The 13,397-nt window shown below is 48.2% G+C and overlaps 1 long non-coding RNA gene across 3 annotated transcripts in view; it reads right to left on the reverse strand.

The window, feature by feature from the left end:
* LOC138991284 (uncharacterized) overlaps positions 1–10,085 on the reverse strand; it is a 143,989-nt gene extending 133,904 nt beyond the window's left edge. For all 3 annotated transcript variants that reach the window (XR_011467315.1, XR_011467311.1, XR_011467314.1), the window contains exons 1-2: positions 9,921–10,085; positions 8,890–9,016 (exon numbers count right to left, since the gene is read on the reverse strand). This is a non-coding gene — a long non-coding RNA (uncharacterized lncRNA). The remainder of the gene's footprint in view (positions 1–8,889; positions 9,017–9,920) is intronic.
* Between the last annotated feature and the right edge of the window lie 3,312 nt (positions 10,086–13,397).

Genomic DNA, 13,397 nt, shown 5'->3' on the forward strand with positions numbered 1-13,397 from the left:
TGAAACCCGGGTCTCTGGCACTACAGGCAGATGCTTTACCGTCTGAGCCACCAGGGAAGCCCGCCTAAGACTATAGTGTTTCCTTAAATGATGCCAACGATGACTCTGCAATTCTACCTCAGGGGGCACGGGTTCAAACTCTAGCTGGGGAACTAGGATCTCACATGCACTGTGCAGCAAAAAAAATTTAAAAAGAGAGGCCAAGGAGGCTCTCTTGCCTTCCCATTTGCCTTAAATTAGTGACTAATTATCCAGTGCCAGCCATGATCTCTTCTTGTCAAACTGGTGATACTCAGCAATATCTACCTCATCCTATAGTTACCATTTCCCTCTTACTTCCTTAAATGCCACAGATAATATATCTGCCTGCATTGCCTCCCATCAGCATCCCCACCCAGTTCACAGAGGTAAAAGTTTTAGCAACCGCACCTCTCCAGCACCACGGGCCATCTGTGCTGGGTTCTCATTGCCAACCAGCTGGCAAGTCATCTTAGCTTAAAGCCTGATTCTCAAGACCATTCTGGATACCAACTTAGATTGGGCTCCCTAAAAACAGACTCCGAGACAGAGACCTACATGCAGAAATTCTACTATGGGTGCTCCGGAGAGAGACAGGAGTAGGAAGTAAGGAAGGCAGGAGGAGACAGGGGGAGAAACTGATCCTTAGTACAGTTTGCAACTGAGACCTCGGCTGATCGTGCTTGTGGGTCCTCAGCACCCCCACACCCATCAGTCATTGGCCCATGGGCTGTCCCTAAGAGGGGCTATCACTTCAATGGGACCCTTTTCTGCAGAGGACAAGGCCCACTGAGGGAGGTGGCTGTGAGCCATCAGTCAATATTCCTAGCAGCTGGAAGATAGCGATGTCCTCCCTGGAGAGGAGATCTGAGCAGGGCACCATAGTACCAAGTTTTTCCTCACCCCATTCCCTAAAAGCCCCACCCTCACTGTGAACTCCTGGCACCAGAGGCCTTGCTCCGTCCACCACAAGATAACTGCAAACTTGACTTTGAGGATGGATGGGACTTCCTGAATGGATCCCTAAGCAGCCACCACTCAGACAGGGATACCAAAGCCCACTCTTCTCCGAGTTGAATCCGAGTGGGGAGCGCAGATGAGTCTGTGCTTCCCCTCTGTCCATTGTGAGGGCAAGCAGAAGCTCCTCCTCTAACCCCTTCCTGCAGAAGATCCAGGCTAAGGACGCCACTCGCCCACCCGGACACCCACCCCTCTAACACTGTCTGTGCTCTCCCTCCACTGTCTCCTGCCAAAGGACAGGGCATGCCTTTCCCACAGTGTCCAAGTTCCACTGTTCCCCAGACAGTGAGCACCCAGCTCGCCACTGACCCTCCACACGTGACCTCATTAAACTCCTATAATGACCTTTTCAGAGAACTCTGAAAGCAGTTATTACTGTTCCCATTTTAGAGATGAAAAAACTAAGATTCAGAGAGGTAAGACGACTTGCTTTACTGCTGCTGAGGCAGTAAGCTGCAGAGCCAGCATTTCAAGCCTGCATTTTTCTCCCTGCTCCCCTCTGAAGCAAGCCTCAGCAAAGCTTTGGAGTGGAGTTTAAGAGCAGCCCAGGGGTCCCTTTCATAGTGCCCACTGCAGCCTGCCCAGGAGAGAGGAGTTCTCCGGGGATCTCACCCAACTCTGATTCTACTCTTGCTTCTGTCAGTGATCATGGACGGGTTGGCCTTGGCCATCAAGACCACTGATCCCTACTCCCATCACTGCTCTCCCTCCAACACCCTCCCTCTCCACAGCCAGCCCCAAATCCAGGTCTGTCTTTAAGGTTCAACTCAAGTGTAGGCACCCCGGGAGACTCTGCCATCTGTGCCCACGAAGCACCCGTGCTTCTGTCTACTCCAGCATGAGTCACACATCCACCCCAAACTCCTCCGACCTGTCTTCTCCACCCAGCCAGCCTTTGGCACACCTTACCTGCGCCAAAGCTGGGGTGCAGCTCAGGGCATTCAAGGGAGATCCCAGGGCTATGACCATGGTTGCCAGTAGGAAGCCCTGTTTCCCCAAGTTGCTCTTCCCTTGCCTGCTTGCCTATCGTGGTTGACTTGAGCATCTGAAATGGGCCAGGCACCATGCCAGAAGCTTTAAACCCACCACATCATTTGGCACTCAGGAGTCCACTGTGTCTTAGCTCCATTTTGTAGATGAGGAGACTGAGCCTCACAGAGGTGAAGTGGCTTACCCAAAGGCACACACTAGTGAAACCAGGATTCAAACCAGGTCCTCCTGTCTCAATGCCCACTTTCTGACTCTTGCTCTAATTACATTAAGGCACATAATGGCCTTCACTGCCTTCTTGTCCATAAGACTTCTTTACTTCCCCCGTTAACCAAAGCCAGGTGGCAGCCTTGACCTTGACCCCTCCCACACCTCGGTCAGTCCCTGAGTCCTTTCCCACCGCCTCCCCAGTTCCTCCCCCATCAGTTCCCTTCTCTCCATTCCCAGTGACCCTCCCCTGCCTGGGACAGTTCTCACCATCCCTCACTGGATTCCTATCCCAATCTATGGTCCCCCTCCCTTCTGATCTTGTCACTTCTTTATCTCCTCCCCACAAAATCCCAACCTGCCTTTTGGTCATGGTTCTGCCCCTTCCTAAGTGAGCCTTGCTTTCTCACAACGCTGCATATCCCAACAGTGCTGCCCACACTCCTGCCTGTAAACTCCTGGTCGGCCTCAGAGACTCAATTTAAATGTCACCTCCACTGAGAAGCCCTCCTAGACCTCCCCTAGGCAAGGATAGGTGCCCTTCCTTTGACCTTTCACGGAAATTTACAGCCCTCTTTCATGTCCTTTGTCACTCACTAGTGCAAGAGTTTATAGTGTGTGCATTTGTCTCCTCCACTAGTCTCTGAGCTTCCTGGAAGCAGGCACTGTCTCTTACTTATCACTGGCATTTTGTTTTGTGTGTGTGTGCACATGTGTGTGAGTGTGTCTGTGAGTGTGTATGTATGTGTTTAACCTCAGGTGCAGAGGGCTGCATGTGCTTGTAAGTTTCATGGAACTTCATCATCACTGGCCCACAAAGGCCTCTCTGCCTTTTATCTCCATCCACATTCCCTCTCCCTTCCTCCTCCTGTGTCTCTGCATGCCCAGACCCTGGCAGAAACACAGAGCACAAAGGATGCTCAGCAAATGTAGCTGGGTGCAGGAGATGGGTGACAAATTAATCGTGAATCCTATGTAATTTCACTCTTTGCAGGCTCCATTGGGCAGCCAAAGTGGAAAAAGATATGGTCTAGCTGCTGCAGTCTAGAAACCTCATACTGACAGAGAAATGAGAGTTACTGAAAGATGAAGTCTTCACTGTTGAGGGCCTGGCTGCGGCAGAGAGAAATAAAAAGCAATATGTTTTAATACACCAGAGGCTGGGTTATCATTTGGGGACTGCAAGTCAAGATTTTCAATGCAAATTCAGTTCAATCCAACAAGCCCAAGGTGAAACTCTCATCTCTTCATCCAAAAGGGCACTGTCTTCCCCAGAAGTCACCTCAGGGCTATACCCTTCCTCCTAAAGATGCCACTGTTGTCACAGATCATTTGGAATTGTCCCCTCAGGCAACTGTCTGGAATGCTTGTCTGGGGCAGTTCACTGACTACCTAAAAGATCACTGTCAGATCTTGAATCCACGAAAAAAAATTAAAAAATAAATAAGGTAGAAAGTCTCTTTGTTGCTGTTGTTTAGTCACTAAGTTGTGTCTGACTCTTTGCAACCCCATGGACTGTAGCCCAACAGGCTCCTCTGTTCATGGGACTTCCCAGGCAAGAATATGGGAGTGGGTTGCCATTTATTTCTCCAGGGGATCTTCCTGACCCAGGGATAGAACCTGCATCTCCTACTTTGGCAGGCCGATTCTTTACCACTGAGCCACCTGAGAAGCCCAGAAAGTCTCCTTAGAAGTGAAAAAAAAATATTGTCAGGATTCTGAGGCCACAACTCCCTCTGGAACAAAAATACGTTCCAATTTAATCACCATGATAGATGGCAAAAAAAAAAAGTCACAGTCTTCATTCCTCCTTATATCTGTATCATTTGCCTTATGACTTGCTTTGGCCAATGGGGTGTTGGCAGAAATGATGAACAGGCCTGAAATGGACTCACAAACTGAGGTTTCTTTCTCTTTATGTCTCTGCCATCACCATGAGACTGTGCCCCAGCTAGCCTGCTGGAGCGTGAAAGACAAGTCAGAGCTGGGGCCCTCAGGTATTCCAGATGAGGCCTTTAAAGACTAGTCATCATCCAGCGGCTCTCTAGACATCAGAGGAAACTCAACTGAGATCAGCTGACCACGCACACATGAGCAAGCCAAGATCAGCCAAACCCAGCCCAGATCAGCTAAACCTCTGCAGAGTCATAAGCTAAATTACATTCACAGTTGCAGGTCCCTGAGGTTTCTGCATTTGTTTGGTTCCTCTGCAATAATACTGCAGCAATTGATAACATCTTCAATTATTTATACACACACATTCCATTGATCAGAGCTTGAATTGATTTGGGGATTTTCTAAAGGGCACATCTGCCCCTAAGAACAAAGAATTGCCTTAGAGACACTGAATGAACATGTATTTTGTTCTGAAGGCAAAATATCCCAAAGCATGGAGCAATGATAGTATCTCTGGAATAAGTGAAGAACCCTCTGGGGAAGTGCTTTTGAAAAGGCCACACACATGTGGACATGTAAATGCTGGCATATTTACCCCTTTACTTGTGGTCATAATTTCACAGTTGCTGAGTATTTTCTAGTGTGACTGCTGGAAATGGTAATATTTTTTTCTGTACAGGAGATGGTCCCATTTAGAAGTTTTGTGAATTCCGTGAATGGATATTAACTATTTCCAAATCATGGGCTACTGTTTTTCTCTTTGGAAATGATAAATGCCTATGAGTATCTCCAGAGAACTGTTGGGTTCATGGAAAATTGTTTGAAGATCTGTTAGACTACCATGAAGCTCAGACAAGCATTATCTTTGGGATTCTGGGCACAAGTGGCAGAAACGAGGCATATGTTCATATGTTTTCCATCCCTACCCCAAACGCACACAAAAAGGGAAGGTCCTTGTGACCTAAAAATACAATTTGCAAACGTTCAAAGCCTGCTTGTCATTAATTCTCCTCTGAAGATGTGCAGAGCTTGTGCTTTTAAGCGCAAATGTCTAACAGGTCTCCAGGCTGGGGAGAGCAACCTCTCCACCAGGCTGCAGGCACACACAGACTGGCACCCTCACTACCAGGCAGCCGTCCCCACAAGCTGAGCTGCCAGGGCCTCATGCCACCACACCAGGACAAGGTCCACACACTGGGGGTGGGGGGATGTGCGTTTCCTGAGGAGCCAGGGTTTATAGAGTTGCACAGAACTCCTCCAAGGGAGCGCTGATGACAAAGAACACGGGCTTTGGCGTCATCACACCTCGTTCTATCCTGCCTCAGCCACCTGCTTGCTTCAGTGCCCTCAGGAAGTCACCACGTCCTTGCAGCCTCAGCTTCTTCACCTGTGATGGGGACCAGCAGCACCTTCCTTGGAGGGCTATCAGGGTAGTTAAGTCGGACGACGAATATGGAGGGCTGAACACAGTCCCTGGCACAGAGTAAACTCTCAGTAACAATTGTTATTAGTGAATTAGAGGCAGTCGATTTTGGCCTGACTTGTGGAAGTTGTTGCAAGCAACAAAGCTGCTAAACTTCTAACAGCTTCAGAACAAGCCAAGGAGTCACACATGTGTCCTGTGGCTAATGACATGTTGACTGTGTCCATCGACGGGTTCCCCAACTATCTCCTGTGCATTTCTCAGTTGACACACAGACTAGGAAAACAGCAAAATGAACAAGAAACATGCCAGTAGAACTGTGTCTAAAGTAGGAGTAAAGTTGTTTTGAATGAAGGTCTGAACCTGTGAGAATGGTGCCCAGACCTCAGATGTGGACTCAGCTCCACCTGTTTTTTCTACTTCTTTCTCAAGTCCACTGCTGTTTATTAAGCAGCTGGTATATCCCAGGCACTCACAGGGACACTTTAAGATGTACAGTAACATCCCAGTTCTGCAGATGAGGAGACAAGGCCCAGAGGTGGAAAGCCATTTGCCAGATGTCACAGAGCCATTACATGACCAAGTCAGAATCGAAACACGGTCTGTGTGTCTCAAAAGCCCAATTATGTCATGCCCCTCACACTGAATCTTCGAGATAAAGGGTCCCATAAAACAGCATATACTCAGAGTAATAAACATGAGCCCTTTCCCTTCATAGCTTTAACGATATTTCCAAAACTTCAGCAATTCAGTTTCCACCTCCATCATGTCTGACATATTCACGTGTTTCATCCTCTCCCATTATCTTCTTAATTCCTTTCATCAAATCAACTTGATTTTTCTCCTTAACTTTATTTTAAAAGGAAACACTCTGCATTATCACAGCCCATATCACGTGCAATTATTAATTAAATTTTAAATACATTATTATTCAAATTTAAAAGATCATTGGCAAGAAGATCAGTCGCTCAGTCGTGTCCAACTCTTTGCGACCCCATGAATCGCAGCACGCCAGGCCTCCCTGTCTATCACCAACTCCCGGAGTTCACTCAGACTCACGTCCATCGAGTCAGTGATGCCATCCAGTCATCTCATCCTCTGTTGTCCCCTTCTCCTCCTGCCCCCAATCCCTCCCAGCATCAGAGTCTTTTCCAATGAGTCAACTCTTTGCATGAGGTGGCCAAAGTACTGAGAGTTTCAGCTTTAGCATCATTCCTTCCAAAGAAATCCCAGGGCTGATCTCCTTCAGAATGGACTGGTTGGATCTCCTTGCAGTCCAAGGGACTCTCAAGAGTCTTCTCCAACACCACACTTCAAAAGCATCAATTCTTCGGCGCTCAGCCTTCTTCACAGTCCAACTCTCACATCCATACATGACCACTGGAAAAACCATAGCCTTGACTAGACGGACCTTTGTTGGCAAAGTAATGTCTCTGCTTTTCAATATGCTATCTAGGTTGGTCATAACTTTCCTTCCAAGGAGTAAGTGTCTTTTAATTTCATGGCTGCAATCACCATCTGCAGTGATTTTGGAGCCCAGAAAAATAAAGTCTGACACTGTTTCCACTGTTTCCCCATCTATTTCCCATGAAGTGGTGGGACCGGATGCTATGATCTTCGTTTTCTGAATGTTGAGCTTTAAGCCAACTTTTTCACTCTCCACTTTCACTTTCATCAAGAGGCTTTTGAGTTCCTCTTCACTTTCTGCCATAAGGGTGGTGTCATCTGCATATCTGAGGTTACTGATATTTCTCCCAGCAATCTTGATTCCAGCTTGTGTTTTTTCCAGTCCAGCGTTTCTCATGATGTACTCTGCATAGAAGTTAAATAAACAGGGTGACAATATACAGCCTTGATGTACTCCTTTTCCTATTTGGAACCAGTCTGTTGTTCCATGTCCAGTTCTAACTGTTGCTTCCTGACCTGCATACAAATTTCTCAAGAGGCATATCAGGTGGTCTGGTATTCCCATCTCTTTCAGAATTTTCCACAGTTTATTGTGATCCACACAGTCAAAGGCTTTGGCATAGTCAATAAAGCAGAAATAGATGTTTTCCTGGAACTCTCTTGCTTTTTCCATGATCCAGCGGATGTTGGCAATTTGATCCTCTGCCTTTTCTAAAACCAGCTTGAACATCAGGAAGTTCACGGTTCACATATTGCTGAAGCCTGGCTTGGAGAATTTTGAGCATGACTTTACTAGCGTGTGAGATGAGTGCAATTGTGCCGTAGTTTGAGCATTCTTTGGCATTGCCTTTCTTTGGGATTGGAATGAAAACTGACCTTTTCCAGTCCTGTGGCCACTGCTGAGTTTTCCAAAGTTGCTGGCATATTGAGTGCAGCACTTTCACAGCATCATCTTTCAGGATTTGGAATAGCTCAACTGGAATTCCATCACCTCCACTAGCTTTGTTCACAGTGATGCTTTCTAAGGCCCACTTGACTTCACATTCCAGGATGTCTGGCTCTAGGTCAGTGATCACACCATTGTGATTATCTGGGTCATGAAGATCATTGGCATATGACTTAAAATCAGCTTGAGCACTGCTCACTATACATCATATCCAGTGAAACTCTGCCATAAACATTACTTTACACATGCATATATTTTCCATAATTTTTTTCTTACTTTTTATCATGAAAAATTTCAAAACAAAAGTAGAAAGGATAATATACACATGCATATAATTTTCCATAATTTTTTCTTACTTTTTATCATGAAAAATTTCAAAACAAAAGTAGAAAGATAATATGATGAATACCTGTGTACCGATCACCCAGTTTTAATAACTGTCAGCTATAGCTAGTCCTATTTTATCTGTACCCCAACCCACTTCCCAACATCCATGCTGTTTTTTAAATTGGAGGGTAACTGCTTCACAATGTTGTTGGTTTCTGCCATACAACAGTGTGATGCAGCCATACATGTGTGTGTGTGTGTATGTGTGTGTGTGTGTATACAACCCCTCCCTCTTGAGTCTCCATCCCACCCCTTCCCATCCCATCCCTCTAGGTTGTCACAGAGCACGAGGTTGAGCTCCCTGTGTTATACAACAACTTCCCACCAGCTATCTATTTTACACATGGTAATGCATATATTTCAATGCTACTAGTAAGTCAGAAAAAGAAAAACAAGTATTGTATGTTAATGCATATATATGGAATCTAGAGAAATGGTGCTGATGAACCTGAATTTGCAGGGCAGGAATAGAGCAGCAGGCATAGAGAACAGAGTTGTGGATACAGCAGGGGAAGAAGAGGGTGGGACTAGTTGAGAGAGTAGCACTGAAATACATACATCCATGTTATTTTAAGTACCACCACCATCAGCTTACCTAACAGGAAGGCAGGAAGGATGCTGTCCACAATGCAGGAAGGATGGGCCCCCAGGTATCTCTGGAGCCTCTGCTAAGGGCAGAGTGCAGGGCCAGCATTCATGGCGTGAGCCTCCAGTACCTGGGACTAGGGAGAAAGAAGACAACATATTGCAGCTAAAGAAAGCCATATACAAGTCAACCCTCGACAATCATTCACAACGTGACATCCCAGTGATGTTCTTTTTAGCCTTCAGTCTTCACACAAGGCACTGATATCTCCTAGGCCATGCTTCCCAGGAATGCGTCTACTGCTGAGGTTGACCTTGGCCACACTGGGACCAGGCAAGGAGGGATGTCTCATCTTAGTTGAAACCCTCCACCCATTTGTTTTAGCACAAGCAGGTTTTAATAGGAGGTGAAAAGGCTAAAATGTCTCCAAAGGTTTCTGAAACATGGGATGTCTCAAGGGAGACACGTGATGATTTCAGGGTAAATGAATCAGGAGCACATACACTGTCTTTCTCCGTGTACACAGAGATACTTAAAAACGAAGGGAGGAAAGCGTTAGGGGAAACAGTTTTGAGTTCTGTTGAACCGGCATTAGAAAAATGCACAAGACAGCTTCCAAACAGCTTCCCAAAACAGAACCGTGTCTTTCCACCTCTGTGGCAAACTCTTCTGGCCTGGAAGCCAGGTCTCCTGGGGTTGCCAAAAGTCCCCCAGCCTCAGCACAGCACCCCTTACCCAGTTCTTTCTGACCAGAAGCAGAGAGTCTCTCGGCCATCCTCTCCCACCCAAAAGCCCAATGAAGGGCGAGTTGGAGATGATGCCAAGGCTGGTGATTCTCCTTGGCAGGATCTTCTCTTTCTGCTCATCTGTGGTGCCCAACAAAACCATCTCCACCAGCAAGAATGCAGGTGGGCCCTTGTGTGGCTGGGCTCCACTAGTGAGCAAGAAGATAAACAAGTTCAAAGAACCTCCAGGGATGCGTGTTTGAGTAAGGCTACTTGGAGACATGCAAGTGCTCAGCTGTGAGGAGCAGGAACTACCTTCAGGAGGCCAGTGTTTCTCCAGGGATCTGACATTCTCATGACTCAGTTATCTCCCGTCTCCTGCTGTTACCAGCCAACCATCCTCTCAATAGTCCCTGCTATCCTGCTGTCCCAGGGCTTCCAAGACTCTCTTGACTCCCTTTTCTCTGCTTGCCTGCTGGAGTCTATCCTTCCTCTCTGATACCCACAGAGGAGAAGATCTGATTGGGCTCAGTGGCCAAATCCTGAATCTCTATTGGTAGTATCCTGCAGAAGACCATCCCACACACCATTTGGTAGCCTATGAGAGACTGTCTTTGGCTGAGCCTCAAACTCTGGTCCAATCATGCAGCCAGAGGGCAGGAACATATAGTTCAACTCTCGGCAACCAATGCAAAATGAGCTGCCTCCAGCCACTCTGATTGGACCAGGGACTTGGGGATGGGGGAGTAAGGGGAGTTCACCTTGGAAGTTGAATGTTCTTTGTTGCCCCAGACCTTGAAACTAAGGTTTCATGGCCCTGGGCAGAGCATGAGAAACTAACAACAAAGTCTACAGCCTGAGGGAGGCACTCACATATGTGAGTGTTTCTGTGTGTGGGGGTGGGTGTGTGTGTATCACATGCTAAGAGCAATGCTAAGATTCATTAAGTTGCAAACCTGTTTTGTAACATGGCCTGGGCTTTTAAATCCTGACTCTCACAGAGGCCTCTGCTTTCCAGGAAGGTATTCCCATCAGCAGTTGTTTCTGCAATCATGGTTGTTATGGAACCCTTTATTTTGAAAACACGTTTCAAAACAAGGCTTCTTACACACTCCACTTTCTCTGGTCCGTTCGGAGCAAAACAGTGCAGATGTTTTCCTGTGGCCCATACGCTTGTGTGTTATCCCTGCAGGCCAGTCAAGTCCCCAAACCCATCCTGCAGTCACCACGGAAAAATGCAGAGGCACTGCAGGGAACGCATGTCAACTCATCCCAAACACTCCCCTTCAGCCTCCTCCCTGCCCCACATGTGGCTGAGCCATGACACAACGGCCTGCTCCTCAGAGAGTAATTCATTATGTAGTTAAATTTTTTTTCATCAAAGTCGATTTCTAAAGCAACTGCTGAGATAATACCAATTAGCAAACACTAACAGAAGAGGCGCCGGCCCTGACGTCAGGGCTCACGTCCGTTAGAGTTTACACGACTTGTCAGATGCTCGTGCCAGGGACCCTGACGGAACACTGGTAAGACACAAACAGCACATGCTCTTCAGGCTGGAATGGACCTTTCTGGAGGGAGCTTGTTCCCACCGACCAGACTTGCAAAGCCCTGGGTGGAGCCAGGAAAGAAATGGACTCTGAGACAAGACTGATATGAATTCTAATCTCTGTTCCAAAAGTCCCCAGGACTCTGGCAACTCACTTAAGCTCTCTGAATCTCAGTTTCTTCTTTGGAGGGATGTTTTTATACTACCTACCTCACGGCACTCTCATCTTAGAGATGGAAACCAGGGCTGGCACACGGTACGTGCCCCATGTGGAAGCCCAGTGGCATTGCCATCTGCCTTCCCACGCTAGCGGGTGCTTTGAGTCTATTGGCCCTTCAGTCACCTGGTCTGCCCAGGGGTCCCAGGAGAGGCAAAGGCGGAGATGGACAACATTCCTCTCCTCAGATCGCTCAGCGATCCCCTGCTGCAGAGGGCTTCCCCTGACCATCCTTGGTCCCAGTCATGATGGGTCTGGTTCAGAAAACCCCTCCTAAGCCCCCATTCTTAAAGTGCTCACTCTGAACGGAGACAACAGACAGGTAACCCCAGTACGTCCTGATCAGGGCAGTGTGCGTCCTTATGCTTGGGGAAGCACAGAGGAGAGATCAGGGACAGCTTCCTGGAGGAGGAGAGAGAGGAGTGAGGGGAAGTTTCTAGGCCAATAAGATGGGTTGAGCAAAAGTTCAGAGGTGGTGAGACATGAGCTGTGGACAGGGCCAGGTCTCCAGCTGCAGTGTTAAGGAGCTCATGCTTCCCAGTGCGTGTTTACTTTAGGAAGATGACCAGCCAGAGTGAGGAAGAGGGAGCCCACAGGTGAGACCCAGGACTCCAGAGACCAGAGGGAGGTGGAGGCAGCCACTCAAGGGAGAAGGGCAGCCTGGTGCCCTGCTGACAGCTGGGCCAGGCTTATCTTCACTCTGGAACCAGAGGAGAAAACCAATTTGACAAATGGAAAAAAGTCTCATGTCCAGGAATCAAGTTACCTAAGAGGCAAGTTGGATAAGCCACCGCCTCCCCCTGGCCTGCTTCCTGAAGCAGGTTCCCTCTGAGGCCCCGTGAGCCCAGCTCTGGGTGGATCCGGCTACACAGGCCCTGGCTACAGACCCTCACGCTGGGCGGGAGCTGAGACAGGCTTCAGGAAACAGCAGAGGGTGGGTCACATCTCAGAAGTGACCCAGGACCCTCCTGTTCTCCTCCCACCTGCCACTCCTCTGGGCCAAGCAAGCCCCTAGCCTCTCCCCAGGTGTCAACCCCGCTCGTGCCTTGTGACACAACTGCCATCCACAACCACCTAGGCAGTACACTTTCCACTTGTGGACTTGGGGCTGGAGAGAAGTTTCCTGCTGACAGTCTTCATGACTGGCCATCCAATGATTTCAGCCCTCTCTGAGGTCCCCGTGCATGCCCCTAACCATACCCAGATCCTGGAAGGCTGCCTTGGTGACGGGGTTTCTCCTGGCCCAGGCTGAGAGGCCTTGGGGAGAATGTCAGGTTACCGAGCCCGGATGGAGATGTGCTGGCAGAGGCAGCTCTCCCAATGGACCTGGGAGTCCTTCACATCCTTCATCCCAGCTCTCATCTCTAGGGAAGAGCTATGCCCCAGCTACGCTCACAAGAAGAGCTATCCCTGGGGATCCAAAGTCGCCTGCCTCAACTTGTGATTCAAAATGAAAAGTGTACCCCCAACCCCTACTCCTTTAGAATCAGAAATGTGTAATTTGTACATAGTAGACTTCAGAACGGCTTCCCAGGTGGCGCTAGTGGTAAAGAACTTGCCTGCCAATCAAGGAGATGCAGGAGACATGGGTTCAATCCCTGGGTCATGAAGATGCCCCAGAGAAGGAAATGGCAACCCACTCCAGTATTCTTGCTTGGAGGATCCCATGGACAGAGGAGCCTGGTGGGCTACAGTCCATGGGGTCGCGAAGAGTTGGACACGACTGAAGCAACTTAGCATGCATGCAGACTTAGGAGAATATATAAAGAAACAATACCTGATTTTGGCAGTTTACACACCCACACATATATATACTCACTCCAAAAGCCTATCTCTCCCTACCCATCATTCCTGGCCCAATCCTTGTCTCCTGCCCCTCACCCATCATGGACAACACCCCCTCTTCCTTTCCTTCATATGAGCATTGGACAAGACTTGCCTCAAGGTGCCCCTCCTACCTGAGGCATCCTTAACCCTCTAGTCCACACTACCCTGTACCTTCCCTAAGCTTCCAACCAAACCAATG

Source organism: Bos mutus, chromosome 1, assembly GCF_027580195.1.
Source record: "Bos mutus isolate GX-2022 chromosome 1, NWIPB_WYAK_1.1, whole genome shotgun sequence".
Lineage (NCBI taxonomy): Eukaryota > Metazoa > Chordata > Mammalia > Artiodactyla > Bovidae > Bos > Bos mutus.